We start from the raw sequence: 23,127 nt of genomic DNA, 5'->3' as shown, positions 1-23,127 counted from the left end.
AACTAAATATAGTAAACAGTTGTTTTAAACATTGTGTGAACATTAAAACATGACATTGTCATAACGTTTGAAAATGTTTAGACAACCAAGAAACGTTCTTAAAAAAAACACTTTATGTTGTTATAACGTTTTTGGGAATGTTGGGTACTTTCAAGGAACGTTCTTAGATCTTTTCTTTGTTAGCTGTGATATAATTAATTATATATATAAGTGTTGTTTTATTGATCTTTCCTTGAGAAATAAGATAAAATTGATTCAGATTAACAGATATCTATCCAGCCTAATAAATGTAATAAGCAATAAATTATTTCTTTCTGTCATTCACATGCATAGCTTTAACAAATTGCACCCTATAATTCAAAACAGGACTTAATAAATTCTCCATGATGGAAGTATTTAGTGTAAAGAGCATGAAATGTGTCCGCATGCACAAACTTTAAATCCTCATTGACAGAAAAAAGCCACACACAAGGGACCATCGAAGGGTGTAAAACCCATCCATCCATTAAGCTGTCGGCATGTGGTCCACATCCGAAGGTCATTTCCCGTTAGGCGTGCTGGCGGTACACACTTGAGCTCAAACTCGCAGGAAGTCAGATATCTGACAGAGAGTCACTCGCATCCATGTGCAGCCTAAAAACTGCAGCCCTCATGCTTACAATGGAAGGATGCACACTTGTTATTCCAGCTCAAGAGAACTGAATGGAGCTGTGCACGCCTCCACGTCTCATGTTAGACGAGTTTGATGACTGATGCTTTAAAGTTCATTTACAGGCCTCGGTGTGTGTGTGTGTGTGCGGGTGATTCAGGCTTTTATGTCTTACAAGAGCTCTGGAATAACCCTGGACCTGCAAAACGGCTTTAAAAAGGTGCATATTGCACTGATAACATAGCTGGATAAAACGCAGAAAATGTCTGTTTATTTTATGCATTTGGCAGATGCTTTTATCCAAAGCAACTTACATTACAGTGCATTCAAGCTATACATTTGAACACTATTGAACCATGACCTTTTGTGCCGCTAACGCACTGTGCTACAAATTGAGCCTAAAAGGACATTCCACTTTTTAAAAAGAAATATACTCATTTTCCAGCAGGCGTAGTGATATTACGCAGCAGCCGAAAGTAGTCCCCTTAGTAACTTTCAATGACAGGGGACTATTTTCAGGCAGTGCGTAATATCACTACGCCTGCTGCAGTCATGTTACACCTGCAAAGTCCTTGATTATTACGCCAGAATGAGAGTATAGTTCCCTTCCATATCGGCCTAGAAAATCACAACTTTTAATTTTCTGTCAGTCTTAGTACACAATGTAACTACAGAAGAGTCAAGTTTTAAATAGGAAAAATATAATTTTTTAGCATGATGCTAATGGTCTAATCAAATTCAATGGATTATGCTAAGCTATGCTAAAAGTGCTAGCACCAGACCCAGAGATCAGCTGAATAGATTTAAAAAAAGGTAAAAATCAAATCTTTAACTCAAGGGGAGCTGGAAAATGAGCATATTTTCAAAAAAAGTCCCTTTAAGCATCACAAGCTTATCTTTCAAAAGTAAACTGAATTTGATTGAAAAAGAGAGAAATTTGTTTGTAATTAGATACCATGAAAGTATTTTTTACTATACTTTGTCTTCATGACTCCATATTGTACAACATAATAATAATAATGATGATATGAATGATATTAAACAGATCATGCAATACATTTAGCTTAAAGGGATAGTTCACCGAAACATTAAAATTCTGTCATTATTTTCTGTATGAATTATTTATTTCTGATGAACACAAAAGAAGATATTTTGATAAATGATGGTAAGCAAGCAACTAATGGCAACCATTGACTTCCATAGTAGGAAAACAAATACTATGAAAGTATTGTAATAATTGATGAAGAAGATATTTTGATAAATGATGGTAAACACACAACTGATGGTAACCATTGACTCCCATATGGAATTCAATGGGTACCATCAGCGGTGTGCTTACCATCATTTATCACAATACTTCCATAATATTTGTTTTCCTACTATTGAAGTCAATGGGTACCATCAGCGGTGTGCTTACCATCATTTATCAAATATCTTCTTTTGTCTTCATCAAAATAAAAAAAAACATACAGGTTTATATTAACATGATGATGAGAAAACGATGACATATTTTCATTTTTGGGTGAACTATCCCTTTAAACAACACCCTGGTTATTTATCAGAATTATTGATAAAGTTAAGGGGGTGTGTGTGTATGTATGTACTGAGTGAAGTGTTTCATGATGTTTGTTTGTGTTGGAGAAAGTTTGAGTGTTTTTCTGTGTTTATATTAATTTTTGACGACTTTGACGCGCGTCAATCTTCAAAAAAGCCAATTGTAGAAATTTTTTAATGACAAAATTCATTGAAAAATAAAAAAATATTCACTAAAAGTTGTTTGCCAACCACCAAGAAGAAAAGAAAGAAAAAAGAATTCCAGCGCCATCTTTTGAGTGAGGATGCGCGAGCGTTTCCATTAATTTCTACGGAAGCCGAGAGTCACGCTCTCGAGTTGCATTGTGGGATTGACAGCGTCGTTGATGGCGTTCGGAGTCGGAGGCGTCAGAATTTGCTTTAAATTGCGGTGCTTTATGTAAATGATGAATGAAAAGCGTCTGTTTGTGACAGTGTAGGATTGAGGTGAATGATCTTCCATCAGGTATTATTCAGTCACGCGCCAAAGATGCAGTCAAGTGTGCCTGAAGTTCAAAGTCATCATAGACGTGCACGTGCATAGTTGAAGAGAAGGTAAGGAATGAAAGTAAACAAATCCAGTTATTTATAAATGACGACGACCAGAAAACATTATAGATTTGTTGTTTTGATCAAATCATTTAGCCTATTTAGATTAACACTGCAATAGAGGGTGCATTATTTACTTATTTTGTCTGTGATACTTAAACTGGGCTTAAATGTTATATTTCACTGTCATCAGAGAACATATAGAAGACATTAGCAGTCATGACAAATCAAGAGAATTTTGATGAAAAAGTTTGACATGAATGAAAAATGCATTGCTGATGATTATCTAAATGATACATTTAGTTTAACACTTTGAAGGTGTTGCTGCTTCAGTAATGCAAGTTAAAACTGCAATGCAATGACCAAACATCTCTCTTTGCAAACATCTCTAAAATGTTTCTCTTCTTATACATGTATGTCTTGCTATGATATATTTCCCCCCTTTAATGTCTGCACATCTTAAATCTAATCATTTTAATAAGAAACATCAGACATCTTTAAACCAAGGTGCAAAATTAGAGAATAATTTATGTCATATTAATATGTAATGGGATTAGTTATGCAGTGCAACACTTGGGTATCGTTTTGCCACTTTATATACGAAAGAGCCATTTATGGAATATCAAATGTAATGTGCCTTCACTTTTTTCCCCAAGTTTACACATGAAAGAACTTACATCAGCTCCCCATAATGAAAAAGCCATGGCGCCCACCTGAAGCTGAATATTCCCTCACTTCAGCTGAATCCAAACACGAGTATAGTCTTTCATCCCAGGAATTACACACCCGCTGACCTCATCACGTTAAAGAGCGAAGGGCTTCTGAGCGACCAATGCAAAGCAGGCCAGGATTTTACCACGAGCTTTTGTGTTCTCCGCACCGGACGGATATTTCATTAGAGACACTCGTAACATGACAAAGAGGTCACAATAATCTTTATGATGAGATATGACAATTAAACGTAGAGGAAAGATAAGGCACGCCGTGACTCATAACAAAGCCATCAAAGTCGTCCTCTTGTTTCTCCCTGTAGATGTGTGGTGGACGCTCCAGGGAACGCACATGATGAGCAAAGTCTATTTAAAGATGAGACTTCTAAAACTTCTTTTATTTAAGTTACTTCTCTTTTAATGTTTCTGCGTTGTCCTCATTTATTTGTCCTACAGCTCAGCTGGGACAGCACGGCGTTCCCAACGCCAAAATCTCAGGGATTGCGCGTAGGATTAGTTTGTGTGATGTTTTACTTTGGCACCGCACTTATTTTGAACGTTTGCTCGTGCGTTCTGTGTGTAGTTAATGTTTTCATGGCCCAGTTGTTCAGTGAGAGAACCGTGTGTCATTAATTGAGTATTAGAATCGCTCCGTAATGCGACGGAGAGCGAAATAAAAGAAAACAGTTCTGCGGACGGTAATGTGTTGACATCTGTGACGGGGCTTTTGATGTCACAGATTTGACGGTGACCGTGATCGGAATGTGCTGTTGAGGAAAAACTAAAACAACGTACGGATCGTTTGCTTCTTTCTGAGCCCCAGCTTGATTCCATTATTGATGTCATCTTGATCCAATTTGATGAATTTTTGAGGGTTCGCCCAAAGAAAGGCCTATCCGGAGCAAACCTGGGTCATTTTTCCTCGGGACTTCACCCCGTTTCTTTGCTCAAACACTAGAGCTGATATAAAGGCCTGATGTATGGTTATCGCGATTATTTTTGTGCGAATCTCCAACATTCTAGATCGGAAAGCCAGCGCTTTACCCTTTTAAGTTGACCTTCATCCAGCTTATGTCTTTTTGTGATTTGTAAAGTCTTGCAAAATCTCATTCAAGACTAAACAAGAAACAGGTTGTATCGGAGCGTGCACGCTTTAAACGGGGTGTAGATAAATCTAAAGGTTTCGAGCATTAATGCGTCTCTGGAGATCTCGGCCGGCGTAGAGAAACGTGATTCGTCATCGACTCCTGTGGATGTGGGCCGGGTAGCATTGTAGAGCGGTTACCAATTTGTTTTCTAAATTAAAATCCGTTTACCTCCACCCACGGTCAACCCAGGACCCCGTCTCAATTCTTTAAATCTAATTTACTTTTTTTGGCTGATTTCCTCATAGAGAAGGACCCGCTTTGATCCTCCTGCGGTCCGCTGAGGTAATGGCGATGTTGTTGCCATGTAGCGTTCAAAGTTGACTAGCATCATGACGGGAAGCGAAGGGTTGTGCCCTCACGCTCCGTCCAATCGCCACGGGCGCATGAAAGCTTTGTCTCTCAGTCAACCTTCATTGAATTTGGCAGCACTGAACTTTGAACCTCTTTCTAACTTCAGTAAGGTGACAGGGTGAAAGGTTGTAGATGCGTCAGAGAGTTTTTCTCATAAAGAGCATGAAAATGAGTTCAGTTTGATTTGATTTTCACACATGCACACAATATCTAATTAAATCATCATGAGATCTCCAAACGTCAAGCAGTATGAACATTTATGTTAAATATACTTAATGTACATTCAACATACATTACAGGCATATGGGGTACGTGTGTACACAATTTAACCCTTAATCCTACAGATGTTGACTAAAAATGTTGTTGATTTAAAAATGTATTTACATTCAAGGTGCAAAACAGAGAGAAAAAATTATAAAAATCTGCCTTTGTGTTCACATCTAGGATTCAGTGTTTGAGAAAAACCCCCCCCCCCCAAATTACAAAGTGTGATGTTGATTAAAAATTTTGTTAATTAAAAAAATATGTATTTAGGATTTAGTGGCAAAACGTTAAAGATTATAAAAATCCTAGCATGCAATGCGGGTTAGGAATTCTTGAGAGAATTTTCATTTTTGGGTGAACCGTTCCTTTAACAGGTCACATCTAATTCCAACCTCATCTCACGGGAATCCGTACATATTTTACGAGTTGGATAATTCGTATAAATTAGTACAAAAGAGAATGTATTTTTAATATAAAAAACAATAATGACCTCTAACCTCAACGTCACAAGGCGAAAGCAAATTGTACAAAAACGTACGAATGTGGCCGAATTAATACGAATAAACCACTTCGTAAATATTCCCACTGGAATATTTTTGGAAAGATGCGCTGCACATAAACAACTCACAACCTCCCTGCTGTTCATGTAAGATTAAACATATCATTTGCTATGATACATATACCCTATCATTTTAATGCTGTCCATGTATAGATTTTTTTCTTTCTGTCTATCTTACACTGTAAAAATGAAATCATATCAACATATATTTTTATTAGGGCTGGGTATCGATTCAGATGTTCCAGATCAATTCGATTTCGATTCACAAGCTATCAAGTCTATTCTCCTTTCCATTCCGATTCTAGGATCGATTTTTATGCTCAATTCTCGATTCGACTCAATGAATATAGATTTAATACAAATACTGTATTTATAAGAAAAAGAACATTAAACATAAGTTTACAAGTGGGTTATTAATAAAAAGAAATGAAGACCCACAAACCTGTATATAAAACTATATATTTTAGGTACACTTGGGTACATTAAAACAGAACCCATCTCTAATTTTCAAATGCATATAATTATGTTAAATTCAATACAATTATTTTGATGCAAGATGAAAAATGTATGCTGAAAAACGTCAAAACAGTCGCATTCCTTGATCAAACATAATCAGGTTATTTCATTTGTAAAAAATGGATTTGTGGCCTTTGAGAATCGGTTTTGAATCAACCACGTTGAAAAAAACATTATTTGAAAAAAATTAGGGCTGGGCGAAAAAAATTATGTTACTTTAACTTAACAAATTAAGTTAAACAATTTCAACTTGTTTCTATAAGTGTTGTCAACTCGTTACTCATGTCAGTCAAAACTTAAAAAAGTAGGTTGAACTGACTTTAGTAATTAAGTTGTTTAAATTAAGATCCCGTATACAGTGCCTGTATAAAACCCGACTGTCAGGTGCAGTCTTTTGCAGTTAAGTTTCTGTTTAAGATAACATTATTTGAGAAGTGAATCCTGCACCTGCTGTAAGCGTGATGTTCATGTGAGTCTGTGATTCAGCTCGCGTCTAAATCACTTCAATGTTGTTTTTTGCGGTGAAAATTAATAGTGTCTTGGGGAAGCAATACTGTGAAAATACATTTTCCATGGAAGTTTTCATGATATTTTGTATAAAGATAAATAATAATGATTATAATTATTGACACTTTCAGAGTTATTTAAGGAAAAGGTTTAAAGCTTTAAACCCCTATTGTGTTTTCCTGCTATACGAGTGACTGGGATTGAATCTTATAAAGGGAAACGCAGACAGGACGTGAAAGAGCCAGAAGATCAGAAATGAGCATCAAACCAGGAAACTTATGTTTTTACAAGCTGCAAATACAATGGCTGTCATTAACTTTCAATAAGAGTTTCATCTGGAGCCGAGCCGAGCCAACAGGAACTCACATAACACTTAAAATAGAGTATTGCTCATTTAAGACTGAAGAGGAAGATAAATGTAGTTAATGTGTTTTAACATACAGGTGTATATTGACATGTCTGTCTGTTTTTATTATATGTTTGTCATGCTGCAGGACTCAAAAAAGATAACATTAAAATATGTGACAGCTCCTAAAAATATACACTTATATGATAGATGTATGCCAATATTAATTACTAATATATTAATTTAGTTTTATTCATAACTCCAAAATAAACTCTCTATAGGCAGCATTTGTATATTTACAGTGTTTGACTTATGTCAGATATTATGGGGGTCCCTAGCTAAGCCCCCCCTAAAAGTCATTATAGGGTTGCTGTGATTTCACAAAGTAAGATGTGATGATTTTTTGTTGGTTCTGGATCAATGTTTTAATCAAAGAAACCCCAAATCACCGTAAAAACCCTAATCATTATAATCCCTCAAATTAGTGTGAAATGATAGTTTGAGAATAATTTTTTAAAAGCCCCTAACACAATCCTAAATCTAACAATCTGTCAATTTCTCCAGAAAACAGTGTGAGCGAATGTATTTATTACCAGTATATACTGAACCATCTGTTTATGTTTTCATAAACTCCTGATGGAGTCCAGACGTCAGAAAAATATCAGTCTATAGTCATGTTTTGTTTAGATGAGGGAAATACACATGTGTTATGGATGTAACCAAAAAGGACCCAAGCTTTTAAGAGACAGTATACTTTGTAAATTTATGAATAAAAATGCTCAAACCAGCAGCAATGATATCCCAAAAAATCCACAAGCGACAGCTCTATAAAGAACAAATAATTTTTTTATTTTAATTTTCACATGCCCATTAATGAGGAAAGACAATGTTATGGATTTTACTTTTCTGAAAGGTGTACACTCTAAAAAATTTGCTGTAATTTTGAGGCTGGTTGCCAGTAATTTACTGTAGAAGATAAAGTTCAAAAAATTTTCATGTTCATTTAACTTTGAACAAAATGTTGCCAGTAAATAACATAAATGTAAAATCTACAGTAAGTTACTGGCAGCTAGTTGCCAGTAATACCCATTTATGCTGTAATTTCTACAGACATTTTTTACAGTGCACATAACGATGAAAAATTATAAAAAAAATAAATGTTTGAAAACTTAAAAAGAGACTTCGCATTGGTATTTAAGCCACCAAATGTTGACATCTGAGATATCCATCCTCATCTCAAGAGAATTTGTATGTATTTTACGAGTTGGCTCATTTGTTTAAATTTTGTACAAAGTGAATTGTACTAAAACATACTATTATCATAAAAAACTAAGGAGATCCCACCCTAACCCTAACGTCACGGGGCAAAAGCAAATCGTACTAAAGGGTAAAAGTGTGGACGTACAAATTAGCCACGTCATAAAATCTGTACAAATTATCATGCAATTACTTTGCATCATCACTTAAAGGTCCACTGTGTAGATTTTAGTGGCATATAGCAGTGAGATTGTGAATTGCAACCAAGGCATAGAGAAGCTACGGTAACCGCCAACATGTCATTGTCTGAGATGACGTAGTGAGAAAAGGCGCTCTGCAGAGCGGTTTGTCCTAGAGCTGCACGATTCTGTATAAAATGAGAGTCACGATTTTTTTTTTCTTAAAATAAAGATCGAGATTCTCTCACGATTCTCAAGAACTTTGTTAATTTAAATACATACAACCCCTGAACATTAGTTTAACATTAGTTTTTACAGGTGCAAAGAATTCTGCTGTACATTATCTTTAAATTTAGTTAAAGTTAATTGTAGAGTGAATATGTATTCATTTTATTTAAAGAAAAATATGTAAAATATACATTTAAGTATCCTAAATTTAAAAAACGAATACGTTTTGGTGCCAATTGCTGCCACATGGATTGACATTACTTTATGGTAATGAGCTATGACATGGTTTGGCGGAAACCAATCGCAAGGCGGAAACCTCCACTTGAGAGGATTCCAGAGAATGCATTCGAGCGTCTCGCTGGCGACATGAACGTCCATTGGGTGAATAAATCTACATGCACGCTTTATCTTCACGACCACTAGAACACTTGGGCCAAATACAAGAAAACGTAATGTAAGTTGTCAAGTGCAAAGACAGCAAGTGTGTTTATTTGGACGCAGCCAATGTTTCTCCCGTGCTAAAAACCCTTTTGGAAGAGATAAGATCCTCTTTTTGGTACTAAAACTACGTCAAGGTTCTTGATGGACGTACCTGCGTATTTCTTTGCCTCACTCATTCTCATTAGTTTTTGTTTATATCTGTATAACTTCTCGGCGAAAGCATCCGCTGTACCAGTGGAACGAACACCAGCACATCTGGCTTGCGCAATAATAAATGTGACGTCAAGACGTCATCGTGGCCGCTGTGATGTGTTGTCGAGAGAACTGACGGGACTGTGTCTTTCCTACTTGAATATATAATTGCCTGAATCGTCGAAATGCTGGATTAAGATCGTTAGGGGGGTTGAATCGAGATCACAATCTGTTAACGATTAATCGTGCAGCTCTAGTTTGTCCATTTAGAGCTACTGTAGAAATATGGTGGTGCAAAATAGCGACTTGCATGTAAAGAGACCTGCGGTGTATGTAGATAAAAATGGCTTGGGTTATAAAAACAATACAATTCTTAATGTAAGGTCTTTATACATCACTGATAATATAGTTATGTTTATTATATAGCATTTCTGTCAAGAGATCTTACTAAAAATTACGCAATGCACCTTTAAAAATTATGATAAAGGTCTCTGCTTGGCATTTCTCATGAAATGCAATTACTAAAGTTTTTTATATCCTATATTTATGCCCTAAAGTTCATTTAAAACAAATTTAAGTAACGTGCCACAAAAGCATTCTTTACAATGATAACACATAAGCATCATTTTTGGTTCCCCAACGAAACGTTCAGCCAAAGTCTTAACAGAACCATTTTTTGTAGTCTACAGAACCTTTAGTGTATAGGTGTATATATGTTATGTTATTTTAAATTATATAATTTAAAAAGGATGAAATATCATTTATCACCGTGTCAATGAAAAACAGTGGAATGCACGTTTTAGATTTATTTTTATTGTATTTTATATCAAATTCTGTATTTGAGCCTCTCAAATCTCTTCACAGCAAAACTCAACCCAATTAAAGTGACGGTGGAAACAGAAGCACTGTTAAAATGAATGAATGAATGAATTCCTTCCTCTGGCTTTTAACACAGCTGCTGTTGGGAGTCACTGCGGGCACTGGAGAGAGAGAGAGAGAGAAGGGGGGATGAGGGACATTTCACTTACAAAAACACCTGGGTGGGCCATAGATCCACAGCTGCTGGGAAGACCACAGACCGACACATCCAGCCTTTACATTTACAATTCAATCTGCTTAAACCCTGTTATGAAAACATCGTGCGCTCACACTACGCAAATGTTGATGTCTTCACCAATTATCCCATAAACCAACCAATTAATCACGCTGCCCACATTTACTGCTGGTGTTAAACTGTTACCCCTCAAAAAAATCTACCATAGTGCAGTGAAGGTATCGGATTAATGCCGGTGGTGTTCTTACCATGCTACAAGATATCACCGTGGTAAATATAGTTTCGTTATATTAACACAGTAGTCCAAGGTACTTCAAAAATGACTACTGTTGTTATGTCCAAATGAAGTGATGTTGCCATTTAGCATGTCTAAATAAACATGCTATTACCAAACAATAGTTACAGGTTTTGGCACATAGTTTTTTTTTAAGTAACTCTGCTCATTGAGTATTCAGGGTCTTTTTGTGTTTCGAGGTGTTTCGAACTCATTCACTTCTTCAAATAGCCGCTTATCTGGCATTGATCTGTACCTGTCGGGGGAAGCCCAAAATGCCCACCTCTGAATCCAGACGAATCTGGAGGTCTGTCACGAATACCAGCATGTGTGGACAGAGCTCAGGCACTGAACCCAGCAGTTCACACCCAGATCCAACCCTTATCACCTGCATCACATCCCCTCTCTGATGTGAACCCGAGGAGGTGGGCTTACCTCCTTTAGAAACGTACCATCGCTTTTGTTCTTATGTTCACTTATTTTCGTTGATTCATACTGAATCGGTCACAGCCAGGCAGTGTTTGAGTTGAGTCATGTTAATCTAAGGGGAATTTTCTCAAATTGAAAGAAAGGATGAAGGGGTTATGGTGCGTTGTCTACAAGCGTACATATTCACAATCTACATGCTCATAGTTATCTTCATAAGAGACTGATTTGTAATGGTCTACATAGCAAGTGATGCAAAACGGCACATCTCATATGAGGTGAGACTAGAAATGGATTTTAAGCTGGCAAGTGAATAATGCAATATTATAATGAGCATAAAAGCATTTGAAATCAGGAAGATTTTTCATCTGCTTTTTTAAACCAATAACTTGATGGTGTGTGTCCAGCCTGATCTCAAGAGAATTCATACATATTTTACGAGTTGGCTAATTCGTATGAATTAATATGACGTTAATTGTAAAAAAAAAGTACATTATCATAAAAAACCATAACGAAACCCATCCCATAACCCCAACGTCACAGAGTCAAGGCAAATCGTGCAAAAATCTACAAATGTGGTGGTGTGAATTAATACAAATTAGCCACCTTGTAAATACGTACGAATTGCCATAAGATAGCGTTGGTCTGTCATAGGGCTGTGCAATTAATTGTTTTTGATTTTCAATTTCAATTTTTGATTCAAACAAATACAAAAACAAGATAATTGAGGTAAAACAAATATAAAATATTAAAATATAAATTGCATGCTGGTGGACCGATGTGTTTGTAAGGCACTTCGAAGGCTCCACTGCTTTGACGCGTATTGAAACACTTACTTAATTAATAAATGCTTATGCTTAAAATAAATGTTTTTAAGGTCACCGAGTAATCGTGAATATTATTTTTACCAAAATAAGTGATTATGCCCATAATCGAGCAGCCCTGTTACATTTTTTGCATTGATCTTGGAGGGGGGATAAATCGTCAGTGTTTTTACGAATTCTTAAAAACGACTATAAGAAGACTTTAGTGACTGCCCAACAACCTTATTTAAAATGAAAACTGTCCTGAGTTTCAAACATAATCTTGTGCGTATTTGATGCAACATTCGTACCATTTGATTTCTTCCCGTTCATTAGTTTTGTTTATTTATAATAATCGTACATTTTTTTCGATTCACGTCGTACAAATCCATACGACTTAGCCACCTCGTAAAATACGTACCAATTTCTGTGAGATCAGGGTTGAGCTTCCAGTGAATTGAGAAACACATTCCTGATTGTCTTTCAGGCAAACGCCACGCATCAAATTTCATTCACTCTGACCAAAACAACGCAGTGGCCCTTTAAGACGACATTGTGAATATAATTACTACAGATCACTGCAGTCTCCTCTTTGTCTATTTGAACCATTTTTTTGGTCAGGTTGAATCAGTTTGCATTAATCAGCAGACGTTGCGATGACACCATCAGCTCTGATCGGACTCCTGAGTGAGATAATGCGGCCCATTTCTCCTGAAGCTCAGGGCAGAGTCAGCAGAAGGACTCAGAGACGCTGGGCAGGTACAAACAGGCCCAAAGAGGAGAGAGAGAGAGAGAGAGAGAGAGAGACATTCCTCTAGTTATCTTCTCTCAGTGGGTTATTTATCTCTTCTCATCTCACTGTGAAGCTCTGTGCTGTGATATCTCCAGTGCTTTCTTTCTTTGTTTCTGTCTGTTTCAACACATTCACGTGTCTTGTTTTTCCTTTATTATTTCATGTTTTGCTGTTTGTTTAGTCAAGTATCTCTATTACTGTCACTGTAATTGTAAGGCTTTAAGCACAGTGCTTAACTTCACTTGCAGTATTTCTTTGAGACGAGCTGTTGAACAGTTTTTATACTAAGAGGCAAAAAATAGATTTACGCTAACATAGGAATTTGAGTCCTATCTAGTGTAGATCAGCCAGAGCAAAATGTTATTGCTCAGAGGTTTGCTTTCTCAAGAGACATGACATTGACTTAATGTAGTAGAGTAGATGTTTTACTTAAAATTGCTCAAAGAAATACAAATATAGATAAAAAAAAAAAATATTTTAGGAGACATCTACTAAAGCATAAATGTAAAAAAATTGGTACAAATGAAAGTATTGTTGAAATATATTTGTAGTATGGATATGCAAAATAATGTAGATTATAATGCACCTAAATATCTGGATAGTGATAAGATCATTTACATCCACAAATACTACACTGTAAAAAGTGTACTTAATTTGCTCTGAATGATTTTACACTATTTGGCCCTTTATCATTATTTGTGACCCTGGACCACAAAACTAGTCACGAGGGCATTATTTCATTAAATAATTCAGTTTTTCATTGATGCATGATTTGTTAGTTTAGAACGACATTTGGCCGAGATACAACTATTTAAAATCTGGAATCTGAGGGTGCAAAAAAAAGCAAAATCACCTTTCAAATTGTCCAGATGAAGTGCATATTACCAATGATAAATACATTTTTGAAATATTTACAATAGGAAATTTACAAAATATCTTCATGATCTTTACTTAATATCCTAATGATTTTTGCCATAAAAGAAAAATCAATAATTTTGGCCCATACAATGTATTGTTGGCTATTGCTACAAACGGAGAGCACGTGCACCCTCGGAGTTTTTGAGCCAAGTGGATTTTGCATGCAACCTCAAAATAAATGAAGCATCTTTTCATCTGTTACTTATAAGCAAAATAAAACCAGTTCCTCACTTCACTCTTAGATTTTCGCTGTTTTAATCAAATGCTTCATTCTGTATGCAATTAATTATTAATAAATTATACAAACCCAGAACATCTCTGGTGCCATCATTGTGCATGGACACGTTGCTGCTGGTGCTGCATTTTGTTGTCTGATCAAATTAATAAACCATCACAAACGCTTGCAATACTTTCAAAACAGTGTGTACAAAGATGATGGTTCAAAGTCTATGTTTAAATGTTTATATTCACCCATAGAGGGGTGGTGAATCACATGTTTATATGCAAAAATGCATTAATCTAATAATTTTATATAGGTAAATGTTTTTTTAAAGTTGCATATTTTCAATGCAATTAAATTTAAAATGTTAAAATAAATAAAAAATGACAATTAAGATCTACTTACGTAACATTTAATGTATTAAATATAAATATTAAATATTTTGTTTTAAGTGTTGATCAATAAAACCAATCTCAGACGTGACTGATGAGCGCATCAATGTAACGTTTAAATGAGTTGTCGGTGTAAAAGTATATTTTTTACTCACTTTTTTATTAATGTGAAGAATAGCAATTAAATTAACTTCTAAACGCTTATAACCTTTTTTGACTGTGTAGTCCATGAGAATATGGCATATGAAAAGGTTTAAATGTATTCTGTTAATCGACGTTAATAGTTATGATTACAGTATGAAGTGTGCAAAAAAATTTGCATGACACCCCTGTCTACAAATATACTTGTGTGACTTATGACTGGTACAGTATTCACTTTTAGTAGTAAAGTAGTTCTCAGTGCATAAACATTTCATTTACATTTTTACATTTATGCATTTGGCAGATGCTTTTATCCAAAATCATGCTAATGCAATGCTTTACAGCTGAGTTTTACAGAAGTACATCCTTACATCAATGATGTTGTTGTATGAAGTGTTATCGCTCAGAGGAGAGTCTGTCAGATGATTGACACGCAACTTATGTTGACATGAGAATTAAGAGTTATAATGCTGTAGATCCTTTAAGAGAAAGCGTGTCATGAAAAGACTTTTCTGTGAGATGACACATGTTAACGTTTATATATCAGAGGCATTAAATTAGAAGACTTGTAGCTGCGGTCTAATTTCCAACTTTCTTCAGAAATATGGGAGTTCTCCCAAAACGCCATAACATTTCTTTGTACACCGTACGATTATATGGACAACTAACTCGGATCTTAATGTGAATGAGCAACATTCATGAAACACACATTTCTGCGTGTATGCGTAGGGTTTTTAAGCATTAAGCAGAAACGTGTTGTGCTTTTGCCCAGATGATGCAGGTCTGTTTATGCAGATCAGGATCTAACAATTAGCTTTTTCATTTCCATAAAGCAAACCCTTAGAGGAAGAGAGACAAAACCGTCAGTCAGATCATTCAAATGTGTGTATTGTGGGAAGATTTCATTGATGTGCTCTCAGCAGACACAAAGCCACTCGTTCTGTTGTCTGCTGTTCATCTCTCTGTTCTTCTCTTTGACACCTAAAGCCCCTGCTGTTCACCCTCATCTGCATCGGTGTCAGAAGATCGGTTCTGCTTACCTGTTTTTAACAATGCTGAAACACACCTGCAGGGTGGGAGGTCGGGGGCCGGGGTCACGTCTAAGCAAGGGGAGGCAGAGCTTCACGCAGGTGCGAGCCGTTTTTGAGACGCTGCCTTACCTGTCACTCACCTGTTGTCTTTGATTTGAGCGAGCGCTTCGACGTTTCCTGTGCAGGCTTAACATTCCAGCAGCGAGGCCTCGCTCGAGCGAAACGTTAAAAGGGAAACCGAGTGCTCGAGGGCAGCGAGGGTTTCATCGTCTGCCTTGAAGAAACCATGCCGTGGCTCTTTGGGGATTAACGGTGGTTTGTGTCCTGTTGACCTCAGTAATGCGTACCTGGACATGCAGAAGTTATTGAGCCATGCCGTGTCACCATTTCATTCAAAAAAGTACTTGAAACTCTAATATCTATCTTCTAGTTACAAAAATAAAAAATGTTTTGATGGAGTTAAAGGGAATATATCATTAAACTCAGACTTGCTATAATTGGGTATCAACCTAGAAAATGTGAAAAATATCAACCCAGTAACCATTCTTTGCAAGCACGTAAAAAATTAGATAATTGAAATTTGGCTCCCCTTGTGATGTCATAAAGGGGATCTTATTATAATAATACCGCCCCTTAATCTGCACTATCCAACCACGGCACTGACATTTAGTGCAGAGAGAGAGAGAGAGAGAAAAAAATAATTAACAACGCAATTGAGTTTCAACTTCAACAAACCGCCATTATGGTGATCAGTGTTTGCATTCATCAGCTCATTTAAAAAGACACACACTGCTATAATAAATTATCTAAATCTTATTTTGAGCTTAAACTTGGGGACACCAACGATTTATTTTACATCTTGAAGTCATCTGAAATGTCCCCTTTAACACTGTCTCAAATGTTTCTCGTTAAATACTTCAATAGTACGAAGAGCTAATAAAACTGTCAATTGTATAGCTATGACATTCTGGCTTTGCATGAATCTGATGAGCTCGTATCACAGATTTTGACCAAAGGATTTGTTATGTTGGCACTGTTTAAGATATTATCGATGTGTCGTTTTCTTAAACAAAAATAACCACTTGCCCTCTCATCGCTGTCTAAGGCAAACAGTTGCGATATTAAAGTGATCTCAGTGGTGAATTATCTCGCAGCTGCGGTGGTGGAGTTGAGAATACAGGCGAGAGTCTATCAGCACCTGATAAACACGAGTGGGAGAGTTGAGGTTTCATACAGCAGCCATCAGTTTCTGAATGACGCCGTGTTCTCAGATAGAGACCGAGAACAGAGAGAGCAGGTCTCCATGTCCCATAGAGATACAGCAGCTCGGACATCATGGGTAGGTCAGGAGACTGGGGTTAGTTGTCAATGCGGCCGTATCTTGAGTTACTGTGAGGATCATAAATCCTTTTGTCTTAAACCTCCAGTGTCATCGTATATAAACACTATGGGGCGGTTTCCCGGACAGGGATTAGACTAGTCCTAGACTAAAATATATGGTAAAAGCTGTCCTAACGGAAAACAACTTGCACTGACATATCTTAAAATACATCAGTGCCCTTTGTTTTGCCTTAAAATGCACACAAGTGATGTTTTTAGTAAGGCATGTTTGTTAAAACTAGTTTTATTTCCTAATTATACTAAGGTCTAGTCCTGTCTTAAGATAATCCCTGTCCGGGAAACCACCCCTATATATCGCAGGGGTTTCTCAGGACAGGAGTATTTGTCTTAAATGTTGTGTTGGGGCAAGTTGTCACATTTTATATAAGTGTAATTTTTATGCAATTTATTAATTAAAAAGCACATAACAATAGTTTTTTCTTTTTTGTGTTAATATTTTTATTATTGCCATGAGCTGTTACTTTTATATTGTGACACCATACCCCGCTATACTGAAGTTGACAAACATCCTTTGAGAAATGTCCACTGGAGTAAACTTGCACGGTCTGTTTGACTAGATTAAAAGTGTGAAAATTGACCTTTTGGATTATTAAAACATCACAAAAAGAACAAGAAAACATGATTGTAATGTTGATTACATTCAACATTTTAAATAATAATAATAATATAATAATAAACTGAAATTAAAATATCCAAATGTTATAAAGTAATAAGATATTTTGTATGTGTGTGTGTGGGGGGGGGCTAATTTAATACAAGTTAATAGTTGTAAAATAAGGACTGGTAAAAGTTTTCTTTGTTCAAAATTTGAAATGTTCATTTAATTCTGATGTGATCTTGACAAGTTTTGAGCAAACAAACTCCTCTTTTAAAACATTTAGATATTGTAAAGTGTTTTTTTTTCTCTCTGTCACCTTATTGTGTTTAGTAAGTGAAATGTTTTGTTACATCATCAGAGATGATAGCATATGCAAGAATTATTTGGTGGTTTGTATTTTGTAAATACAACCTTATCTGTTTACAAGTAACTTGAAATGGAAACAAAGTGGATGTGTTTTGGTATAATTTGCAGTTTTTTTTGTACGTTATAAATAGCTGTGTGCTATATAGCGATGTGAGTCTGCTGATAAAGGCGCTGTAGGAATGTTAATATGAGACGAGTGTTGTGTCTACTGAAGAGCGGCATTGAACGACAACAATCTTACCTGATGCTTCTCGGTAACGAGAGACGAGCAGATTCTCTAATGAATGAACAAACCTATACTGCTATCATAATGTGTGTGTGTGACCTTAACTACTATAAAAAATGAAAACGCTCAAGTCACATTATTTGATTTTATAACTTTATAGGGCTTATCCTAGTACCAGAATAAAATGCATGTTTGAGCTTCCTTAAGTTCACAGCCTGGTCTCACTGTTAAAGTGCACATTTCACAAGACTTTAAGATGTCAAATAAATCTTTGGTGTCCCCAGAGTACATATGTGAAGTTTTAGCTCAAGATAATTTATTATAGCATGTTAAAATTGCCACTTTGTAGGTGTGAGCAAAACTGTTTTGGGGTATGTCCTTTAAAATGCAAATTAGCTGATCTCTGTACTAAATGGCAGTGCTGTGGTTGGAGAGTAGATTATGGGGCGGTATTATTATAATAAGATCCCCTTCTGACATCACAAGGGGCACCAAATTTCAATGAGCTATTTTTCCGCATGTTTGCAGAGAATGCTTTACTGAAACTAAGTTACTGGGTTGATCTTTTACACATTTTCTAGATTGATAGAAGTAACAATCAGTCCCTCCAGAAAAACGCGATTGTGCGATATATTGCATAATTAGCCAAAGTCCGCATAATTATGCGGGGCTGCATTTTTTCCAAATACGACGCACTTTCGCCGCATTATTTAGATATTTCCGCGCACAAAATATGCGGGGCTTGCATGATTTCATAATCTCCCCATTTTCGTAGCAAAAAGTCACATATATATTAGCAGAAAGTTGAAAAATGTTGCATTTACTTCCCAAAAGCGCAGCCGTGGCCTCTATTGCCATGGGAACGTTATGAAGTGACGTGATTATGTGACGTGAACAGCATTGCAGCTTTTGCAAGTTTCCGCAGTTTTTGCAAGTTCCGCAATTTTCGCAAATTCACGCAATTCCATCGCATAAATTGCATAAATATCCAGCATATTCCATCGCATTTTTTAAGAAAACGTGCTGCAAAATCGAGGATTTTTGCCCGCAACAATCACAAAAAAACTCCGCGTTTTTCTGGAAGGACTGAACAATGTAGAATTCAAAAGACATATTAAGCCTCTTATAGGTTCCTACCCAAAATTTATTAAAATCCTCTATTGTTAAAAATAAAAAGAACAACAGACAGACAAATGTAATCACAATAAGTTATTTATTGTGAAATTTCAAAAGCAGAACCAGAAGTAGTTAAAGATACGGATTACATTGAATGAAAAAAATTAACATCTTTGTAGTCTTGTTTAATATTGTGTAATTTTCTGAAAGTCATGAACATTTCATTAGAAGTAAACAAATGACTGAAAACAAGTCATTAATATAATAAACGCCAAATCCCAAGATTTTAATAGTTATGAATAGAAATGTGTACAAATTTGTACGCCTGTAAAGCCGTTAATACGTAAATAATTAAAGTATTAGTCCTGTCAAGTGTCAACACATTGATATTATATATGTAAGAAAACATAATGAAATGTACACTTTATGTAAAAATACACACGTATTTTCATGAGATCACGTTGATATTAAAAACATCTTGCACCGACATATATTAGTGTCATTGTTTTGTCTTAAGATGCACACCAGTATTGTTTTTTTAAGGTTCACTGTAAGCCAGGATAAGTTGAGTTTACTTAAAAAAAATGAAGCAAACTTGTTGCCCTAAAAATTTAAGTAATGATTACTTAACAACTTGAGTAAAGTTTTCTCAAACATATAAGCTGTTCTAAACAACAATTTTAAGTTGAATAGACTTAAAAGTCTTAAGCTGGATTAGTTGACAACATTACTAGAAAATTACACCGGGTAAAACTAAACAGGTTAAGTTGCATTAACATAGAACATTTAGTTGGTGTAGCAGACAAATCAAGTTGCCATTTTAATCCTTTATAGTACTTTGGGTGTTATGAATGGTATTATAACACAAAATTCATGACTGACTTTAAGAACAATGATAAATATGATTCTCCACAGAAACACACACAAAACTGTGTTTTTGACATGCATTGTCAGTATTGTGGAGAGAATAACATGTTCTGAACAGGTTTTATGTACAGAAACACTGATCTCCTGAACAGTGACAAAATTATTCTTTACAACAAAACAGCATCAATAATACACTGTAAAAAATACTTAGCCTCCTTAAAAAATTTTGTGGAATCAACTTGAATTTACAAGTCATTTCAACTTACTATTATTTATCTTGACTAGAGATGAGTTGTTATAACTACAGGTGAGTTGTTATAACTTATAAAATTTAGTTCACTTTTCTTAACTATATTTTATAAGTTGTAACAACTCATCTCTGTTGACATGACTTGTAAATCTAAGTTGATTTAACAAATAATTTTAAGGCAGCAAAGTATTTTTTACAGTGTATGAAACCTATATGACATTTTATTAACAAATAATTAAGTAGTAATCGTTTTTATCAGTTTTTATTCTTTGAAAAAATAAAAATAATCAAAATATCCAGGCGCAAAGGATTATGGGTATTCATCACAACATGAACTAATAATTTTAAATTCAATTTACTTGAATGTTTTTGTTTTAGTTTAATGGATTTTGTACGCTTAAAAGTTAAATCAACTGTTGTTTTTAAGTATTTGGTCCAAAACTCAAAATATTAAGTAATGTTTACTTCATTGTTTAAGTAAAGACAATATCTGGGTTAACAGTGTTGTATAAACTAATTAAATGTAATATAACTAAGGCCTAGTCCTGGATTAATCTAAACCCTGGGAAACTGACCCCAAAAGTGCCAAAAAATAAAAAACACAATTTGGCTTGTGCTTGTTTATGTTTGATTGAATTTATTTAGTAATAGCCTACATAAACATCATTACACATGTGCATGCATATATTTGCTAAGGTAGTTCCTGCCAAAAGAACACAATTACTTCAATTATTATTACTACATAAAAACTGCAAACTTGAATAAAAGTGAGAGAAAAGAAATGACTGAATGATTCTGTAAGCTTCTCACTCAGTATACCGTGATAAAGTTTAGCTTTAGGGTTTTTTTGTCCTGTAGTAGTGTTTGTGGTTTTGTCGCTGTGAGGGTGCCGCATGGCCTTATGGGTAATTGGCTTTCACACAGGGTTGTGTGAGGTGCAGACAGGAGGAACTGGGTCCTTTACCATTATCTCACGTTATCAGTTAGGTGAGACAAAACACAGAAGTCTTCACATGGGTTCAGGGGGTCTTCTGCAGTCCGACATGCTTCAGCTGACAATGAGAAAGAGTGCGTCTGAGTGTGTGGATGTGATGAATCACCCTGAAATCTGCAGAATATGAATAGATTTGTGGATTCCTGTGGACATGTTCATTCTTCACACAACTATTTTAATGCGTTTTCATTTAAAATCTAGTAAAGAAACGTTACGTGTTTTTGTCATTGCATGGATGCTGTGTGACCTTATAGGTTATCGTCTCTCACATGCACAGACACTTAGAAGGCAGACCGTATACATCGAGGTGGCTCACTAGGGTTTGAAACGGAGCATGTGATGCTGTTTGCTATAGTCATGTGTTGTGAAAGAAAGCGTCACCTTCTCCTCACCGACTCGCTCCGTTCTCATCTGTCACTCATTAGCAAAGGCTTCGTCTTAATCTCTGCATTTGTTTGTTTTGCTTAACACGGGGCAAAGCCGTGTCACGGCCCGAGAGAGGGACGCCCACAAGATGGAGCAGGGCGACAGGAACCTGCCGCTTCTGCGTCTGGTTAACAACGAAGGTGTTTGTTTTTCTTACCTCTCTTTCCTTCTTTTCTTTCTCTTCCTCTTTCTCTCCAGGAGGGACGTGTGTTGCCGGTGTGCGGTGGGCAGCGTTAGCGTAGGATCTGTGGCCTTTCTTAAAATCAAACCCTTGTTTGTGTTTCCTTTGATTGAGAACACATTGGCTCGGACCAAGACCGCTGGGGTACGTCTCTCCGGGTCACCCTGAGCCCCTTCCTCTCCTTAGAACCGCGGCGGGTGCGGGTCGCTTCGGGGGCTGCCGCGTGACCCCCAAAGAGAGGTCCTGCAGGGAAGTAACCCTTCGCTGGCTTCAAAAGGGGGTGACCTGTTTGCCACCAGCCGGCCCTGATCCCTGACTTGCACCCAAACACGGCGGCCCCCCTTTGACAGACAGGGCCCGACAAACACGAGTTCCAGTGGGCTTGAGTTACTGACTACTAACTCAATGAGAATGTTAACAAGACGTCAAATCACAAAAATATTGTGTGTGAATATGTGAAATATCATCATTTGGTGTAAATTGCTCAGCATGCTGTATATAGGCTATGCCTAATCTCACAGGAATTCGTGCATATTTTACGAGTTTGTATGAATTTGCACAATTTGTATCAAAAAAATTTAAACTCCGCCCCTAAACCGAACATCACAGAGGGGAAAGCAAATCGTACAAAAACGTACCAATTTGGTCGTATGAATTGGCTATGTCGTAAAACGTGTATATTTATCCATATTTAACCCAACACAGGATTTTTACAGGAGTGTATGCAAATAAAACTGTAGAACGTTTCAAACTGCATCTTTGTATGTTGCGTTTTTAATTTATTGACTCCCAGTTATCATCTCAGAAATACATTGGCTTTGCATATTAAAATTGATTTTGTGAAAAGGCATTTTGTTCATTTTTCTAATATTGTACTGGAAATGGAAGTCACGTTGAGCTCATTGTCTTCCATGTATACATACTGCAGAAACAGTTAGTGAGCCATGGACACAGTGTTGTGTGTGTGAGATTAAAACAGAGAGAGTGAATAGTTTTGAAAAAATATATAAAGTGATCCATGTGCCGGAGGGTTTAACTTCCCTCAGGAAGAGCGATGTGGAATTCAACATAAACAGGACGCTGAAGAGCGAGTCTTTGACATCACATTCTGCACCATGAACATGCACTCACATCATAGCTAAGACATGGACAGTGGTGTAGTATCTGTACTTTATCAGGGTT

At 36.2% G+C, this 23,127-nt stretch overlaps 1 long non-coding RNA gene across 1 annotated transcript; it reads left to right on the top strand.

Moving 5' to 3' along the window:
- The first annotated feature begins 2,520 nt into the window (after positions 1-2,520).
- Positions 2,521-22,791, top strand: LOC141351214 (uncharacterized). Its single transcript, XR_012359450.1, has 2 exons — positions 2,521-2,776; positions 21,963-22,791. It is a non-coding gene; the product is annotated as an uncharacterized lncRNA (long non-coding RNA).
- Positions 22,792-23,127: the final 336 nt, after the last annotated feature.

The sequence above is a fragment of the Misgurnus anguillicaudatus genome, chromosome 2 (genome assembly GCF_027580225.2).
Source record: "Misgurnus anguillicaudatus chromosome 2, ASM2758022v2, whole genome shotgun sequence".
NCBI classification, from domain to species: Eukaryota; Metazoa; Chordata; class Actinopteri; order Cypriniformes; family Cobitidae; genus Misgurnus; species Misgurnus anguillicaudatus.
The sequence above is the reverse complement of the archived record's forward strand: the minus strand, read 5'-3'. Positions and strand labels throughout refer to the sequence as shown.